At 38.3% G+C, this 19,729-nt stretch overlaps 1 pseudogene; it reads left to right on the plus strand.

Annotated features, from left to right (window-relative positions):
* Nucleotides 1-275: 275 nt before the first annotated feature.
* The window catches only part of LOC149228839 (uncharacterized), a 178,299-nt pseudogene continuing 158,845 nt past the window's right edge, over nucleotides 276-19,729 (plus strand).

Raw genomic sequence — 19,729 nt, forward strand, 5'->3', positions numbered from 1 at the left:
TCTAAGGCGGGGCAGGATCTGTACCTGGGAAGAGATTCACAGCAGCCACCAGAGGCTCAGTCAGCCCCGAATTCTCCTATCATCGGATATTCATCTGTTGATTCCATAGAAGGATAAAGGTTATAACAGACAAAGCATTGCTCGGTTGAGTCTTCTTGTAGCCGCGGAGGACGAATTCATCATCAATTAGAAGTCCTTCTTCTCAGAATCAAAATTTTCACGCAGATCAATTGATCAGGACACGACTCTCAGGAAGAGATGAACTGATTGTCAAGATGTTCAAGAATACTTTCCAGTCCGGTTTTCTTTCAATCCTCTACAGCCTTAGGAGCAAACCATTGCAAATATGGGACAAAGAAGTTGTAAATGGACATATTAAACGGTTACAAGATGAGGATATTCAGTCCGATGTTCTGGAAATTGTTGGCCCAAATGTGAACACAACATACATCACATGCCCTGCAGATCCTGCTGCGACACTTGGTATTAAACTGCCATTTTTGGTGATGATTGTCAAGAATCTGAAGAAATATTTTACATTTGAGATTCAAATCCTGGATGACAAGAATGTTCGTCGCCGATTTAGAGCTTCCAACTATCAAGCTATAACCCGTGTGAAACCATACATGAGTGCGCTGGTTGACTGTTTTATTTTTATATTTTATATTTTTTATCTTTTTTATTTTGTTATTTTTATTATTAACAGTCTAGAAAATGAAATTAATCCAATATTTAAAAACAAAAATGGTTAGTTTTTTTTTTTCTTAAATATATATATTTTTTCTTTTAATCAATGAAAAACTAAAATTTAGAAAGAAACTAAACTTTCTCTAGACTTTATTTTTTTAACAAATGGACACAATGATTTGCATATTGAAAGATGTTTTTGATCAAGCATATTGCAAAACATTTATTTATTCTTGAAATTAGTCTAAATCATCCCTATTTTCTGATCCTCGCGATCGCACTAAGCGCGGAGGAGAGCATACTTATTCTAAGCAAAACTGAAAATGAAAGCAAAAACTAAAAATGAAAGCCTAGCTACTCTACACTAATTAGAATTTACAAATTAGTTACGTGTAGTTAAACTTCCAATGAAGCCACTCACGTAGCAGTAACAACAATATATCCAGAAGAAAATTTTTAAATGATGGATGAAAATATTCGGAAGTGAATGAGTCTAGTTGCTGTAACTGCAAATCAACTAAAAAATAAAAAGATGAATCTAATCTAGTACTTACCTGGAACCATTGTTCGATAAAGCTTTGATAGGCACAGTTTCTCTCACTTAGATAATATTGTAACTCCTGTTCTTCTTCTCTGATCTGCTGTTCTTCTTCCTCAAATTCCTGTTCGAATGTTTGTTCGCCATCAGATACACAGGATTCTTCCGATGTTGAATCTTCGTTTATTTCTTGGGGAGTAGTTGAACTTTCAATTCTTGTTAAGATCTCCTTTTCCAGGGAAGAGGAGATTTCGACTTCTGCAAGGATCTGAGTGAGTAGTTCCAAGCTGACACTCATTATAAAATCATGTTGAAAGAGATTCTAAAACCAAAGTGCTAATACTTGTCTGAGTTTTTAATCCTTTTACAAGGTTTTAGTTCACAAAAACTCTTCCAAATCAACACACTAAAAATTGAATTAAAAGGACCACAGAAATAATCTTGAATTCAATACTCAATTAAACCCTCTTACAAGGACTGCTCATTAATTGAGTAATTGAATTATTCAATTACAACCATGAACCATGAATTCATCAAACACTCTTCACAGTTGAGAAAATCAAACACACTTGCAGAAATTGAAATTCACACTTGCATGAAAAATCAAACTAAACTTCAATCCATCATGCCTCCTTGGCAACGACGCCAAAATGTTGGGTGAAACTATGTTCGTTTAATTCTATTGTAGTATTTTCCCAACTATTTAATTTGTCAATCCAAGGTTCGTAGACTTACGAGACACATGCACTATATATGCAGGATTGAAGTGGAACTAATCTATTCTAAATTATTGAAATCAAATTAATCTAGGAATGCATTGAAATACTAACTAGGAAAGCAGGAAATTGCATAAGAGAAAAGCAATACAACATGTGAAGAATTGAATCAAATTATATTACAAGAATTAAATTACAAATCATGAAAGCATAACAATAAAAGATGAAAAACTAAGAATTCCTTTCCATTATTCATTATTCATTCTTCCTCATTAAAATGAAGAGAGAGCACTCTCTTATATACATGAGGAAGATAACCTTCTCATAATTACATATCCAATATTCTCTCAAGCACTCTCAACTAATTTCCCATTATTACAAGATATGATCCCACAAATCTCTCAAGCATTTTTAACTACTTTCCCATTATTACAAAATATGATCCCTTTGAATCCTCCATAAATCTCTCACATATCTTGGATAAGATATGCCAACCAAATCCTCCATGATTTTCTCCTTAGGAATTGGATAAGATATGCCAACCAAATCCTCCATGATTTTCTCCTTAGGAATAGGCTTGCATAATTATCTCCTTAATATGGTGGAGGAGATATTAATTCTTCACATATTTCCTACACATCACAAAACTCACATATTCTTGAGATATATATATAAATATGTATATTTTCTAATATTTAATCATAAATTCACTTGTAATACAAAAATGAATAAAATGGAAAATAAGAAGGTGAAACGCAAATGTATGTATGAAAATGATATGATAAAAGGTTAATGGGATGATGAAATGTAAGGAATAGTGAAGAAAAAGGTGGATGAAAATATGACATTTCTGAGTCCCAACAAGTTCCTTGAAGATTGGGTCATGTGCCAAGTGGGCACCATGTTTTTGTGGGCCTTTTGAAATACTTGAAAGGATTGGCTTAGTGGCCTATAAATTATCCTTACCACCATCAATAAAGGTTCATGATGTTTTCCATGTTTCATTACTTAAAATATATGTACAAGACACTAATCATGTTATTGATTGCACTGTGTTACAGGTTAAACCAGAGGGATAGCTCGAGTCGGAACCTCTATACATCCTGGATTGGAGATAGCTTGTTGTGTGTGGAGCATGATTGTTCAGAGGTCTTTGTTTCAGCCGGATGTATACCCCAGGAAGTTTTGTACACCCCTCCACGCGGGGGGGACTTGTCCCCCCCGCGGGGGTCCGAGGGGGCCCATCCCCCTCGGCTGGGGGGTCCGGGGGCCAATGGTCCCCCGGCGGGGGCTCGGGGGCAGCGCCCCTGAAGCCAAAAATAAATGTAAAATTGCCTTGTAAAAGTATATTAATTTCTAGTCAATCTGGGCCGTTCATTAGGCGGATGATCTGACGGTATAACTTATGTTTGTTTAGGGTTTTTTGCCCTAGAAGGCAACCCCTCTCTTTGTATGAGGCTATTGTATTTGAGGCTGGGTGATAGATGTGTATTCAGTGTGTGAGCGAGAAACAGAGAGGTGAGACTGTGAGAGAAAACAAAGGATATTACAGCGGATTTGCTGTAGGTTGTGTCTCTTCATTTTGCTGGATAATAGAAAGGAAGGACTGGCTGTTCGGGGTGGACGTAGCCCAAACTGGGTGAACCACGTATATCTGTGTCTCTCTTGTTTTATGCGTTTTCTGTGTTTATATTTCTGCAATATTTTATGTGTTCCATTGCTCCGTAATATATAATTTTCTAACAACTGGTATCAGAGCCGAAGGTCTATTTGGCTGATAAACTCGTAGGAAAGGAGGGTTCCTGGTTCGAGTGGGAGCAATGGCGGAAGATGGTAAGTTTAGGGTCGAGAAATTTAACGGCCAAAACTTCTAGCTGTGGAAGATGCAGATGGAAGATTATCTGTATCAGAAAGATCTATACCTACCATTGGGCGGAAAAACAAAGATGCCGACGGGTATGAAAGACAAAGAATGGAACCTTCTCGATAGAAAGGCACTCAAAACAATATGGTTGTGCCTTGCTGCGTCAGTCGCCTTCAACATTTCGAAGGAAACCACGACAGAGGGTTTGATGTAGGCGTTGTCGAAACTATATGAAAAACCCTCGGCCTCAAACAAGGTATTTCTTATGAAATGGTTATTTAATATGAATATGTCAGAAGGTGGATCTGTTGCAAACCATTTAAATGATTTTAATACAGTTACAAGTCAGTTAAGTTCTGTAGGGGTAAACTTTGATGATGAAGTTAGAGCTCTGTTATTCTTGTGCTCATTACCAGAAAGTTGGAATGGTTTGGTAATGGCCATTAGTAACTCCGTTTCTGGATCTAGTACTTTAAAGTTTGATGATGTTGTCGGTGCTATCCTTAGCGAGGAAATGCGACGGAAAAGCTCTAGTGAGACATCGGGAAATGCTTTGAGTGCAGAGTCTAGAGGAAGAAAAATGGAAAGAGGAAAGAGCTCAGGATATCACAATAAATCAAGGAAAGGCAGATCCAAGTCCAGATCGGGAATAGTGTGCTGGAAATGTGGAAAGAAAGGACACCTAAAGAAAGACTGTAGATCTCGGAAGGGAAAAAAAGGAGATACACATCAAGAAAACAATCATGAAGCAAATGTGACAGGTGAGGTTTTACAAGATGCTTTGATTCTTTCTTTCGAAAATATTACTGATTCCTGGGTGGTAGATTCAGGGGCTTCATTCCATGCCACACCTGATAAGAAATACTTTCATGACTATGTTCAAGGAGATTTTGGACAAGTTTGTCTGGGTGATGATAAACCCTGTAAAGTCGTTGGAATGGGTAAGGTTCTTGTAAAACAGTAGAATGGAAACCAATGGCTATTAAAGGAGGTAAGGCATGTTCCAGATGTAAAGAAAAATCTGATTTCAACAGGGCAGTTAGGCGGTGAAGGTTGTGTGACAAATTTCAGAGATAAAGCTTGGAAGGTCACCAAAGGAGCACTGGTAATAGCAAAAGGTGAAAAGGTTGGTACATTGTGTTTATGCAATGGTATTTCTAACTCTGTTAATGCTTTAACTTCCAAAGGAGCAGATGCAGCCTTATGGCATCATAGGCTCCGACACATGAGTTGGGATGAAGATTCTTCACTCAAGGAATTTGTTGTCGGGTTTGAAGAATGTTGATTTGGACTTCTGTGAGAACTGCATTTATGGAAAACAAAAGAGAGTCAGATTTCTCAGAGTTGGGAAAGAAAAGAAGAACGAAAAACTAGAGCTTGTGCATACAGATGTATGGGGACCTGCTCAGGTATCATCTCTTGGTGGCTCTCGTTATTATGTTACCTTTATTGATGATGCAACTAGAAAAACTTGGATTTATTGTATTAAGAATAAATCTGATGTATTTGATACTTTCAAGAAATGGAAAGCTTTGGTTGAGATTGAGACAGGAAAGAAATTGAAGTGTCTTAGATCAGACAATGGAGGTGAATATTGCAGCAAAGAGTTTGATAGGTACTGTTCAGAGCATGGAATTTAGTTCCAAGAACACCACAAGAAAATGGTGTGTCAGAAAGGATGAACAGAACATTCATGGAGCGTGCAAGGTGCATGAGATTGCATGCAGGATTGCCTTTATAGTTTTGGGCAGATGCTGTAGATACTGTTGTTTATCTAATAAACAGAGGGCCTTCAAGTTCCTTGGATGCTGGTGTTCCAGAGGAAGCATGGATAGGTAAAAAGGTAAACTACTCTTTTTTAAAGCCTTTTGGTTGTGAGGCCTTTGTCCATATTGATAAAGAAAATAGAACAAAGCTTGAGGCAAAGTCAAAGAAATGTACCTTTATTGGATATGGTGTTAATGATTTTGGTTATCGCTTATATGATTATGAAAATCACAAAATCATTAGGAGCAGAGATGTAATATTCAATGAAAAGGTCTTGTATAAGAATCAGTTGCAGGAAAAGAAGAAAGAAAACGAAAATAAGGAATACGCAGTTCTTGATGACATCACTAAAAAGGTAAAGGTGCCTGAAAATAATAATAATCAACAACAGCAACCACCACAACATCAACAGGCACCCCAAAAACCTGAAAGTGGCATTAGAAGATCTACCAGGATAAGTAGACCCCCTGAACGATACTCTCCTTCATTATATTGTTTATTGTTGACTGATTCTGGTGAACCCGAATGTTATGAAGAAGCAGTGCAGGTAGAAACCAGGAAGAAGTGGGAGCAAGCCATGAAAGAAGAGATGGACTCCTTAGCACATAACCAGACTTGGGACTTAGTCAGGTTGCCTGCAGGTAAAAAAACATTGCAAAATAAATGGGTTTACAGGCTGAAGGAAGAAGATGGAGGAAAACAGAGGTATAAAGCTAGACTTGTGGTGAAGGGGTTTGCACAGAAGAAAGGTATTGATTTTGATGAAATATTTTCTCCTATTGTTAAAATGACTTCAATCAGAACTATTTTAAGTCTTGTAGCAGCTGAAGATTTGCATCTTGAGCAGTTAGATGTAAATACAGCCTTTCTCCATGGGGATTTGGAGGAAGAGATATATATGCAGCAGCCACAAGGATATGAGGTGAAAGGGAAGGAGAAACTAGTGTGCAGGTTGAAGAAGAGCTTGTATGGCTTAAAACAGGCTCCAAGGCAGTGGTATCTAAAATTTGACAAGTTTATATCTGAACAAGGTTATACTAGATGTCACTCTGATCATTGTGTTTATTTGAAAAAGCAAAATGATGGCAGCTATATTATATTGTTATTGTATGTAGATGACATGCTTGTTGCAGGATCTAACATGCAGGAAATAAATGTGCTCAAAAGAAAATTGGCAAATTCATTTGCAATGAAGGATTTGGGAGCTGCAAAACAAATCCTTGGTATGAGAATAACTAGAGACAAGAAAAATCGTAAATTAACATTGTCTCAGAATGAGTACATACAAAAGGTGTTGAAAAGATTTAACATGCACAATGCAAAACCAGTTAGTACACCTTTTGCTAGCCATTTCAAACTTAGCAAGGAAATGTGCCCAAAGACCCAAGAAAACATGGATTATATGTCTAAAGTTCCATATGCATCAGCAGTTGGAAGCTTAATGTATGCAATGGTCTGCACAAGGCCTGATATTGCACATGCAGTGGGAGTTGTAAGCAAGTACATAACAGTATAGGAAAGGAACATTGGATGGCAGTGAAATGGATTCTCAGATATTTGAAAGGTACCACAAATCAAGCATTATGCTTTGGTGGTTCAAACATCTCCCTACAAGGATATGTTGATGCAGATATGGCAGGTGACAGAGATAACAGAAGGAGCACTACAGGATATGTATTTACTGTTGGAGGAACAACTGTCAGCTGGGTTTCAAAAATCCAAAGTGTTGTTGCACTTTCAACAACAGAAGCAGAGTATGTTGCTGCTACAGAGGCTAGTAAAGAAATGATTTGGTTACAAAGGTTTATGGGTGAGTTGGGTAAGAAGCATGATATGGGCACGTTATACAGTGATAGCCAAAGTGCCATTCATCTTGCAAAGAACTCAGCATTTCATTCCAGGACTAAACACATACAGCTCAAGTATCATTTCATACGATCAGTGTTGGAAGATGGAGAGTTGAAGCTGCAAAAGATACACACTAGCCAGAATCCTGCATATATGCTAACAAAAGTTGTAACCAGGGAGAAACTGAGAACATGCTCAGTTTCAATTGGTCTTCAAGGATGATGATGAAGATGAGAAACAGCCAGGTCCAAAGAGGAGCCATTGTCCAGCAAATGAAGCAGCAGTGGAGTTGCTACAATCATTCTCCAAGTGGGAGATTGTTGTGTGTGGAGCATGATTGTTCAGAGGTCTTTGTTTCAGCCGGATGTATACCCCAGGAAGTTTTGTACACCCGTCCACGCGGGGGGAATTTCCCCCCCCCCCCGCGGGGGCTCGGGGGCAGCGCCCCCGAAGCCAAAAATAAATGTAAAATTGTCTTGTAAAAGTATAGTAATTTCTAGTCAATCTGGGCCGTTCATTAGGCGGATGATCTAACGGTAGAACTTATGTTTGTTTAGGGTTTTTTTCCCTAGAAGGCAACCCCTCTCTTTGTATGAGGGTATTTATTTGAGGCTGGGTGATAGATGTGTATTCAGTGTGTGAGCAAGAAACAGAGAGGTGAGACTATGAGAGAAAACAGAGGATATTACAGCGGATTTGCTGTAGGTTGTGTCTCTTCATTTTGCTGGATAATAGAAAGGAAGGACTGGCTGTTCGGGGTGGACGTAGCCTAAATTGGGTGAACCACCTATATATGTGTCTCTCTTGTTTTGTGCGTTTTCTGTGTTTATATTTCTGCAATATTTTATGTGTTCCATTGCTCCGTAATATATAATTTTCTAACATAGCTCACTCTCTGGGACAGAGTCATAGAGCAAATGAAAATGCAGTGGAGGTACTTTGGGCTTGAGGAAGTCACATGGAAAATGGAAACACTGATGAGGGCAACATATCCTTTCTATGATACTAGATTTCTAATTGTGGACAAAAGTATCTCCCCTAGGTTTGGTGGCTAACCTAGAACAACAGAGAAATAAGGAACCTAATGCTTTCCTTAAAGTAAATAGATGATAAAATGAAGCCTACCTGGAATTCGTCACAGGCTTCGCTCCTTCTTTAGCTTGAATGCTCCAATTCCAACTCCAATTGCCAAAATTAGAACCTGCACAGTCAGATAACACAAGCCAAGAAACTACGAGATCTATGTAGTATCATCTAAATACTCTATTCAATAGATCAACATGGTATTGAAATATATGAAATAACAACATCACATATAGGAAAACAGATAATTCTTTGCATTAATATAAATGGAAGGAGTTTACAACCATAAATAGGTGTTGATCTTGTAGAAGAGCTCCTCCAAGGTTAAATTGTCCTTTCCTTGTCACAATGTGCACCTCCAATCACCCTAAATGCATGAAATGAAACCTCTCACCACAATAGCATAAGGGTAGAATCACTCTCCAAAAGCCAACCCCTTGCATATGGAAGGTTGTAAATATATAGAGGAGTGGGGTAAGTTGGGATTTATTATCCAATTACCAATCTAAGGTTTTAGATCCACCTTTGATGGGAGGATGGGATCAAAAGATAAGGGATGGAAACTCCAAAGTAGGGTAGGATAGGATTCGAATGTTTTATCTGAGGTAAATGGCTATAACATATTATGGAAGCTTCTGGAAGAGGAAGATTCCAGAATATCTCTCTTTTTCCCAAATTTCTAGAACCAACGAAAGTGTAAAGGGGAGCAACCTGTAGGTGATAAACACCGGCCACAGTGGAGCAACTTGTAGGTGAACGTTGTCCAACAAGAGGTCAGGGAGAGTTGGTCCTAAAACTGGCTCTGATGATACAATTTCAGGCAGAAACTCTGGGGAATGAAAGAGACATGCTTAGGTCTTTGTGTAAGATGATGATGAGGGGGAATAAGATGTTTATTGATCCCATTAGGAGGCCTATTGATCGGATGTGACAAAATGGCCTATAAAAATTTCCTATTTTCTGAGTAGGGAGAATTGTAAATGTTGTACAAAGTTGTGTGTATAAAGCTCCATATTAGATGTGTTTGTGTTTTTTTATGGTTATTGAACAGTGGAGACAGTATTCCTCCTCAAGGGGGAGGGGACTATGATATCCTATGAACAACCAAGGTGATTGAGCTTGTATTTTGGTAGAGACTCTTGCGTTTAAACACCCCAATTGGGTACATATGAGGAAAAGTGCAAGTTGTAGGTGATTTTGACGCATGAGAAGTAGTAGTAGTCCATCTAGTGAGGGTAAGGTGATCAATCAATCTGGTGCTTCCAAGAGAAGTTTTGTAGCAGTTCCTCCTTCTAAGAGATTAATAAAGGAAGCATGTTTATAGGGAGGGTCTAAAGAGAGAGATTCCATTTCTTGAGGCAGGATGTTTCTTGAGGAAATGGTTGTTTTAAATAATTATTCCTAGTTGGTTAAAGGAATTAAATGTGCAGAATGTGCATTGAAAGAGGAAGGACTGGTCCAAGTGTCCTTTAGCTCAAAATTCAAGCAAAGATAGGACGCAAATTTAAGAACAACATGGGTTACGATGTTAAGTCGTGGACTGTTGTGAAAATCGTGGAAGCAAAGGCAGTTAATGAGTTTTGGAGAAGGGAATGGAGACATTATTATGCCTCGAATCATATAAGTGCAGACTCGCAGGGCACAAACACAAAAGGGGAATATATTGGCCAAGAACACAATGTTCATCTTGACTATGTAAAATACAGAGAGAGCCAAAAGGGAGAGAGTAATTTTGAACATTAAATTAAGCCTTAGAAAAGGGGAACACCAGCTGAGGAACCCTCTGAGAAGGCTTGCTGAGTGACTTGTTTAGAGAATGTGGCTTGCCTTTAAGGCTGAAGAACCCACTGGAAGCTTGTGGTTTGATGAACCTTTTGGACTGCGAAGAATGATGCAGGTGCTTGTGAGGCCTAATGAACCACCAGGAGTTTCCTTGAAGCTGAAGTTCTGGTGCTTGAATCACTTATGAACCACCGGGAGTTTCCTTGAAGCTGAAGTTCTGGTGTTTGAATCACTTATGAACCACCTGAAAAGGTGCTTGCGAGGGTTGATGAACCATTAGGAGTTTCCCTGAAGCTGAAGCTCTAATGCTTGACTCACCGATGAACCACCTAGAAAGGTGCTTGTGAGGTTTGATGAACCACCAAGAGTTTCTGTGTAACCGGAGCTCTAGTGCTTGACTCACTGATGAACCACCTGGAAAGGTGCTTGTGAGAGTTGATGAACAACTCAAAGTTGCTCTGGGCTGAAGATTCGGTGCTTGAATCACTGATGAACCACCTGGAGTAGTGATTTCTTTACCCATAGACAACTTAAATAATAATTAACCTTCCTTATAGTTGCCTCTCTTCTCCTAAAAGTGAGTTGGAGCTATTTGTATAATGAAATATTGATATGACTATGAATATGCCCAAATGGCATGAGTTATAATGAGATTACCTAGCAGATGAAGGAAACATGACCTTGTGACATCCTGTTTTAGCTGTGTTGGAGGAATCCAAGCACTCAGAAGCACCCCACCTCAAGCTTTGGAATTTGACTCGGGGTTGACAGTTGCAAGTAAGGCTTAGCTGCAACTGTCTATGGTTGGGTGGAGAATTATAGTCCCGATATTAGTTTCCAACTCCGATATTGATTCCAAATAAGTGTTTGAAAATTTATTCTTGTTTATTGAGTTCATGTTGAATTATTAAATTGGTATTGTATTCAATGTATGATTGATTCATGGTTCACTGTGATTGAATGATAAAATTTTGATGAATGTGTGCCTTGTTGCGGTAGTGTTTCACTATGTTATTTATGCAGAAAATACACAAATGCAACCATCTATATGAGTATTGTTTGCACTGAGTGATACCATTAGATGTGGTATGAGCATACATATGTTCATTGCATGGCTCAAGCCTGTAGTGATGTTTATTTGATGACTATTTGTGTGGTTTATGCCTGAAAATTGAATCAACCTGAATGTGATGACTGTAGGTCTGTAATAATGTTAATCATGTGCATGAATGTATGGTTTATACCTTTAATCAAACCCAGGAAGGGTAATCTTTCCATAAGATCAGGAGGGATAGCACCAATTCATGCTTCACATAACCTTAGTGGTGATGGTTGAGTTTTTGCGTAAACCCAAACGATTATAGAGTCATTGCAATGGAGCCATAGCGAAGTTTTTTAGTGAATGGTTCATAGTGTGCATAGGTGGAAGACCTGACGTGATAACCTTTGTTCATTTAAACCTTATTGCGGGGCCGCACAAAGTTTACTTAAAAGAAGGATACCAGGGTGACATTTCCCGGTGGTCATGACCCCAGGAGTTCATAACAAAAAGCACAAAAGGGATGCTTAGAATGTCTTGGTAGAGCCATCGACATGGAAATGACCGAGGTGAGTTGGAGCCCGCACATTGGTTGGTGGGAAGGTAAACCACCATGCAGGAGAAATATCGTAGACATCATGAATGCTTGCACTAGGGCCTTCTTAGACAAGAAATGAGGTGATAGGTGATGAGAATTTTCCCATCTCGGAGATTGTCTCCCGGTGTTATGCAACCAGCTCAAAAATAGATAGATCAACGACTTAAAAATTATCCTCTTCGAGGGGGAAACCTCCTTTACATTACATAAATGAAAAATTCTTGGATGATTCAAATGACAAAACCTCCTTTCTATATATATGAGTCTAAGGGGTCACAATATAATCAAAGTCGACATAACAATAATAATTCAAGGGCACAACAACAACAATAGTGGGCTTCTATGGGGCACAATAATAACACTATGGGGACAACATGGGCACAACAATAGCAATAAGGGGCTACAATGACAAGAAAAATGTGGGAATACACTAGTATTATCGGGACCTAACATTCCCCTCTCCTTCAAAAAAGTGTTGTCCTTAACGCTTGAGTAGTTTTGGATGCTTATGTATAAAATTCTCATCCTCCCATGCAGAATCTTTAGCTGGTAAGTTCTTCCACTTGATGAGATACTCTGAAATTGATTGATTTCGTAGCTGTCGAGCTCTTTTTTTTGTGACTGCTTCAGGTTCCAATATGATTTTTCCTTCCTCGCCAAGTTCTAGCAATATTGTTTGAACTGGAATCTTGTCATCTATAACCTTTTTTAAGCATGAAACATGGAAAACTGGGTGCACTCGGGAAGATGTAGGAAGCTCCAATTTGCATACCATAGTACCAATATTTTGCAACACCTTGTAGCCATAGAAATACCCAGCCGCCTACATCAAAAATTCTTTCGTTGCGATGTTGATATGCCTGTTTTTTCATCCTATTCTACGCCAAAGTGAGGTTATCCTTTAAGAGTTGGAGAACTTGTTGTTAATGCTCGATGTGATCTTGCACTGCTTGAACCTTATAATTTTCTCTTAAATATGATGTGATGAATGGTGGATGATATCCATAAAGTGCCATAAATGGGGTCATTTTTGCTGTAGTATGGAAGGAAGTGTTATACCACCATTCAGCCAGAGGTAACCACTTGAGCCATTGTGTATGTTTATCAGATACAAAGCAACGAATATATCCTTCCAAACATTTGTTCACTATCTCAGTTTTCCCATAGATTGAGGATGATAAGATGAGTTATGAGTTGACTGAGTACCTAGACAAGAAAATAATTCCGTCCAAAAATTTCTAGTGAAAATGGGATCTCTGTCACTTACAATAATATTTGGGTTTCCATGTAGCTTTTGAATTGTTTCCATAAATGTAGTAGCAAATGCACTGGCTTTAAATGGATAAGATAATGCACAAAATTGTGCATACTTGGTAATTCTATCCACTACCACCATGATGACACTCTTTCCTTCGGACTTGCGTAAACCTGTGATAAAATCCATTGAAACCTTCTCCCAACGTTGACTTGGAATGAATAAAGGTTGTAATAGACCCGGGGTCTTAATTGTCTCAACTTTATTTTGTTGGCAAACCAAATATTCTGCCACAAAAGTTTGAATATCATATTTGAGGTCATACCCAAAAAATTCCTTCTTAACCATGTAGTAAGTTTTTAAAAATCCTGAGTGCCATCCTAAGGGAGAGGTGTGCAATTCCAGAAGAATATTTTGTTTGAGTTGGGAATTCTTACAAAGGTATAAGTGATCTTTGTAGCATAATGAACCATTTTTCCAGCTAAATGTATCAAATGTATTGGGATCTTGCTGCAACTTTTGAATGAGTTCCCACGCTTCTTCGTCATTCTCCCATTCATCCCTTGCTTCGGTTATCCAATTTGGTTGGATAATAGAAATGACACAAAGCAATGCTTCCACATCCTCATCCTTTCTTGAGAGTGCATTTGCAACAACATTTTGCTTCCCTTTTTTGTAGATGATTTCAAAGTCATAACCCAACATCTTTGTGACCTATTTTTCTACTCTTTTAAAGATAATCTTTGTTCTAAAAAGTATATAAGGTTATCATGATCTGTTTTTACCTTGAAGTGTCTTCCCATTAGGCAAGGTCGCCATTTATTAAGTGCATGTAGTGTTTCCAACATTTCCTTCTCATAAATAGCTTTGTGTAAATACTTTCCTTTGATTGGACTACTTTCAAAAGCAATGGGTCTTCCTTCTTGAATTAAAACAACACCAATTCCATTTCCTGAGGCATCACATTCCACAATAAAGGTTTATGTGAAGTCTGGTGTAGCTAAGACCGGTGCTTGGCACATTACCTCTTTAAGATGTTCAAAGGCCTTAGTTGCCTATGGAGTTGAAGAAAATGCATATTTCTTCAATAATGTCATTAGAGGTGTTGCTATTCTCCCATAATTCTTAACAAACTTGTGATAATACCCTGTCAACTCGAGAAATCATCGCAGATGCTTTATGGATGTGGGGATTTTACTTTCCTTAATGGCTTTAATTTTTCTAGGGTCTACCTTAACACCTTCATGAGATACAATATGACCCATATATTCCACCTCATGTTCTCCAAAGAAACATTTGGAGGTTTTTGCATATAATTATTTCTCCTCCAATAGTTTGAGCACCCTCTCAACATGTTGAACATAATCCTTCCAAGACTTGTTGTAGATTAGTATATCATCAAAAAATACTAACACAAATTTTCTAAGGAAGGGTTTGAAAATGGAATTCATAAAACCTTGAAATGTAGAAGGTGCATTGGTAAGGCCAAAAGGCATGACCAAAAAATCATAATGACTCTCATGAGTTCTAAATGTTGTTTTCAGAATGTCTTTAGTCTTCATTCTGATTTGATGATATCCTGAAAGAAGATCCAACTTGGTGAAGTAAATTTCTCCATGTTATTCATCCAATAATTCATCAATGACAGGAATGGGAAATTTATCTTTAATAGCGAGCTTTGTGGGCTCCCTATAATCCGGACACATGTGCTATGATCCATCCTTATTGTGCACCAATACTACTGGAGCAAAGAAAGAACTTTGACTGGGTTTAATTATACTAGCCTCTAGCTTTTCTACAACCATATGTTCAATTTCACTCTTTTGGGCATAGGGATATCTGTAAGGCCTGATGTTTGGAGGAACACTTCCTAGAATCAAATGAATAGCATTATCATGACCACGAATAGGTGGGAGGCCTTTGGGAGTCTCAAATACCTTGGAATGATTGTCCAAGACTTTTTGGAGATATGGATAAATAGATGATTTCAATGTGGGAACCTCTAGTGAACATAATTGTGCAATTACACCCCGTTTTTATTTCTTTAGAAGCTTTGTCATGCCATTAGAGCTGATTATCTTTCCTGGTTTCCCTACGATACCCCTTAATTCAAATTCCTTTTCTTCCCAAAAACATTTCAAGAAACGTTATTGAAAATTAAAAGCTATTGTACCCAAAGATTGTAGCCATTGGACTCCTAATACAACATTAGCACCACGCATTGGAATGGAAAGCATTGGACTATTCAATACATATTCTCCTATGGATAGCTTGACATTATGGCACTTTCAAGAGAAATTTATGGTTCCTCCATTTGCAACCATCACTTGACACTCTGGTGCTAGATATAGGAAGAAATTCAATTTCTTGTCTATCTTAAAATGAATAAAATTACGGGTACTACCTGAATCAATCAACACTATTACCTTTTTCTTCTTGATATGTCCTTATATCTTGAGAGTTTGAGGAGTGGTAATTCTTGCCAATGCATTACAAGATATGGTTAGATTAATTTCTTATTTATCTGGGGTTAGTTCCTAGTGTATATCCTCTTCTTTTTACGTTTCTTGTTCCTTTTCTTCCTCCTCTTCACAATCTATCTTCTCGGCACAGTTATGACCTTTAGTGTATTTGGTATCATAACTGTAACAAAGCCCTTTTGATATTTTTTCTTCTAATTGTTATGGTGTCAACCTTGTAGGTATTGGAAGGCTAGGGGCAACAACACTTCCATCTTTATAGTTGTGAGTGGTAGGCTTCTTTGTTGCCATAATTTTTCTTACAATTTTTCTTGCCAACCTGAATGCCTTCTCCAATGAATCAGGATACCAAAGGCGAACTTCATGTTGGACGTTATCCTTTAAAGTCCCTATGAACACATCAATCCTATGCTCCTTTGGAATATCATTTACCCTTATATTCAATTTTTGGAAGTCCTAAATGTGCTCTGCCATTGAACCATTTGTTTAAGATTCATCAATTGGCTAAACAAGGTGTTTCTCTTTGTATCCTCATAATGTGCTGTCATTTCCACTGTAAAAATTGACCAAGTGACATGTGGCTTACGAGAAAAAATCCACCAATACCATACAAACTGATTGGGTTCTAAATATAAATTTGCAGTGCATACCTTTTTTGTATGTTGCACATTATGAAGATCAAACTATTGCTCCATTTGTAGTATCCATGTTATCGGATCCTTGCCATCAAACTTTCTCATATCGATCTTTGGAATATGGTGGGTCTTCAATCCAATGTTAGAGTCTATGAAATCACGATTAACATTTATTTTGTTCTCATCATGAGTTTCATCTAATACCTTTTCGCCATTAGGAAGAATTTCTTGTAGCAACTTTGTCAAACCTTCCTTCAAACCTTCCATGTGTGCTTTTAAACTATTCTTCAAATCTTCCATGTTTCCTTTCATTTTTGCTTCTCTACCATCCATATTAGCTTTTGTGCCATTCTTCAAACCTTCCATGTCTAATTTTAAGCTATTCTTAGAACCATCCATCTTAGCTTCCATTTCATTTTTGGTTACTCTTTGTGAGAGGGAAATTTGTTGTACTTTGTCTCGTAATTTTGATATATCATGCTGCATTTCTTCTTCTTCTTCATGCGTCATAGTAGAGCTTTCTGGTTGCTTACTAGGTGTTTCCATTTTCTTTCTTCAATTCATTTTCAAATCAAACAATGATCTCTATGCTTCGATATGCCCTTTGAATCACTTCAAACTGATTTTTCAAAAAAAAGTTATGCAATTTAAAAAAAAAAATACACACCTTTTTCTTTCTTTTAGGATCTGGATATTGAAACAATTGTAACTTTGTAATTTCATATCTCCAACTTCTAAAATTTTGCCCTATGGTAGCCCTCTAAGTCCTCTTTCCAACCCCAGAATTTTGATCAAGATTGGATTCCTCAAGGAAGAGTTATGCCCAATATACCACGATGACCTCATTATAGATTGGTTCAGTAGATCAAACTTGTACAGAGTGCTACGTGTCATTGTTTTCACCTTCGGCCCTGAAAATGATATTTACGAAACTACAGCCCATCCTATTTCTGTCACTTTTTACGAATTTTAAATCCGATGCTCTGAGAGAAATTTATGACGATTTTCCCAAGGTCACCTTTTTGAGATGGAATTCAAGAGCCTGCAAAAACCCTAACTTCCTCGGATCATATCTCCGAAAATATAGTGAGACAAGATCTGAAATTAGAAAATGAGGTTTAGAAAGATTTCGGCTCCATGTGGTTTTAATTTCAGCTTCTGAAGCTTCGTAGATTTTTCTTTTTATCATGAAAATACCATGATGGCCTATTTGAAGCAGCGAAACCCTAAAATCCAAAGCTCCGATACCAAATGTTATGCAACCAACTCACAAATAGATAGATCAAAAACTTAAAAATTATCCTCTTTGAGGGGGAAACCTCCTTTAAATTACATAAATGAAAAATTCTTGGATGATTCAAATGAAAAAACGTCCTTTCTATATATAGGAGTCTAAGGGGTCACAATATAATCAGAGCTGACGTAACAATAATAATGTAAGGGCACAACAATAACAATAGTGGGCTTCTGTGGGGCACAATAATAACAATATGGGGACAACATGGGCACAAAAAAATAATAAGGGGCTATACTGAAAATAGAAATGAGGGAATACACTAGTATTATAGGGACCTAACACCTGGATTGTAGCTATGCACATTGCTTAAGAAAGGGATGGGATGACTCGACACTGGGATGTCGTGGCAGGATTGGCATCAGAAGTGCATGATCTGAGAATGAGATCTTAAAGTAATATTAAGGTATTATAGACTCATGTGTAGGATTTGCCTATATTACTTAGTGCGACGGATCGAAAATATTGTGAATAATATAGACAATGAAGCAGTTAAAGAAACATAACAGACGCACACACATAACACAACAAATAATCAAGGAGTTCACCCAAAACTCCTGGGCTACGTCTCCTAGTCCAGCCTTCAGTGGTGACCTCTTTATTACGTCTTCAAGAGCAGAGTTTTACAGAAATGAGTTCAATTCGAGTCTCAACACAACAGATACAAAACAACAGGAGTTTACTTGAATCCCTCAAGCCTCTCTGAGTACAAAGAATCTCCCTCTTTCTTTCTGTCTCTGTCTTCCCTCTGTCTCAGCACTGCCTACCCCTGTCTCTGTCATTCAGTGGCTTTTAAGCCAATCGACACTTGTTTGTTCGTTTTCCCTTTCGAGCTCTCTGGCTTCCGGCCTCTGTTCGTTCAAATCCCCTCTGAGCGTTAACCAATCATGGTGTAACGTCTTCAGGTATGGTGGCCACCTATTATGAAATGGAAGGGACCATCGACGCCTTTGAAATCCCCAAAATAGTCGTTCTCTGTTTACACAGAGAAATACACAAAAACACGGGAAAATCCACCAAACTGCCGTTTATCGGACCTAAAATATCATTAATTTTGCCCTATAATCCTTTCAGATCCGTCTTCAGGCGCTATCACAAGTGATCGTTGATCCAACGATTTCTATTGATTTCGGGTGGCTTATGCGCATGGAGATTACCCGCCCGAAAAGGTGGTTTTCTCTCTCCGACGCCTAGCCATGTGTCAGCAGTGTATGGGCTCGGGCGGAGCTCGTCCAATACCACTTACCGCCTGAGGCCCGCTCGAAATCTCACTCGTTACGGAACTCAAAATATATATCGCTGCATGTATAAACCCTTTCGGGTCCATTTTATCGCTCCATTCACATTTCCTTTGATTTTCACTTATTTAATGAAACTGCGACTGTACATAGAAAAACTCCTTTTTACGAAACTCAAAATATATATAATTGTACCCGTAAGACTCGTCGGGTCGAGCTTTATTTCAAGTCGCATATGTATTTGGCCCCGCTCCTCTGTATTGTCACGATGCGACATATCGCAATCGCATATCGCATAGTCCTTGGGCCCCGGTAAGTCCTTCTGTATGTGTATTGGCGATGCAATGGTGCGAGTAGATATGGAACGTTGATTTGCATGCATAGATCAACGACTCTCATTTAATCACGCCGATCGCTATCACACTTTACCATAAGACCGCTTCCGATGGACTCCATTTGCCACTGCCGACTGCGATAAACCGATTAGATCTAGACCATTGATCAGCTAGATCCCACGGCTCCTGTGCGAAGTTGCTTAAGCCTCTGATAGACTCTGTTTTCACCATTTCTTCTTGTTTTTCCTTCCCAATAGTGTTTTCCGCCGTTTTTAAAGGTTTTTCTCATGTGATAGTTTTTTATTTTTGAAGACTTAGAGGGTTTCTAGGATCCATTTTGGATCATGCCTTCCCATTGAAAAAGCTTTTGGACCACCAAAAGTTGGTTTTTAAGCATCGATCAAGTGAGGATACAACTTCCTCACTTGTCCAATCTCTATCCATCTTGCACTGCTTGGTTTCGAACTTTTGAGTCTGATTCTCAGGTACTCAACATCCCCTCAGCACGTAGTTCTCACCTTCCTGTCCAGAACTGTGTCTTCCTGCAACTCATTGAGGTATTCAGGCAAC

This window comes from Pinus tabuliformis, chromosome J (assembly GCF_031772625.1).
Source record: "Pinus tabuliformis cultivar Carrire ecotype Pingquan chromosome J, CPIR1, whole genome shotgun sequence".
In the NCBI taxonomy this organism is placed as follows: Eukaryota; Viridiplantae; Streptophyta; class Pinopsida; order Pinales; family Pinaceae; genus Pinus; species Pinus tabuliformis.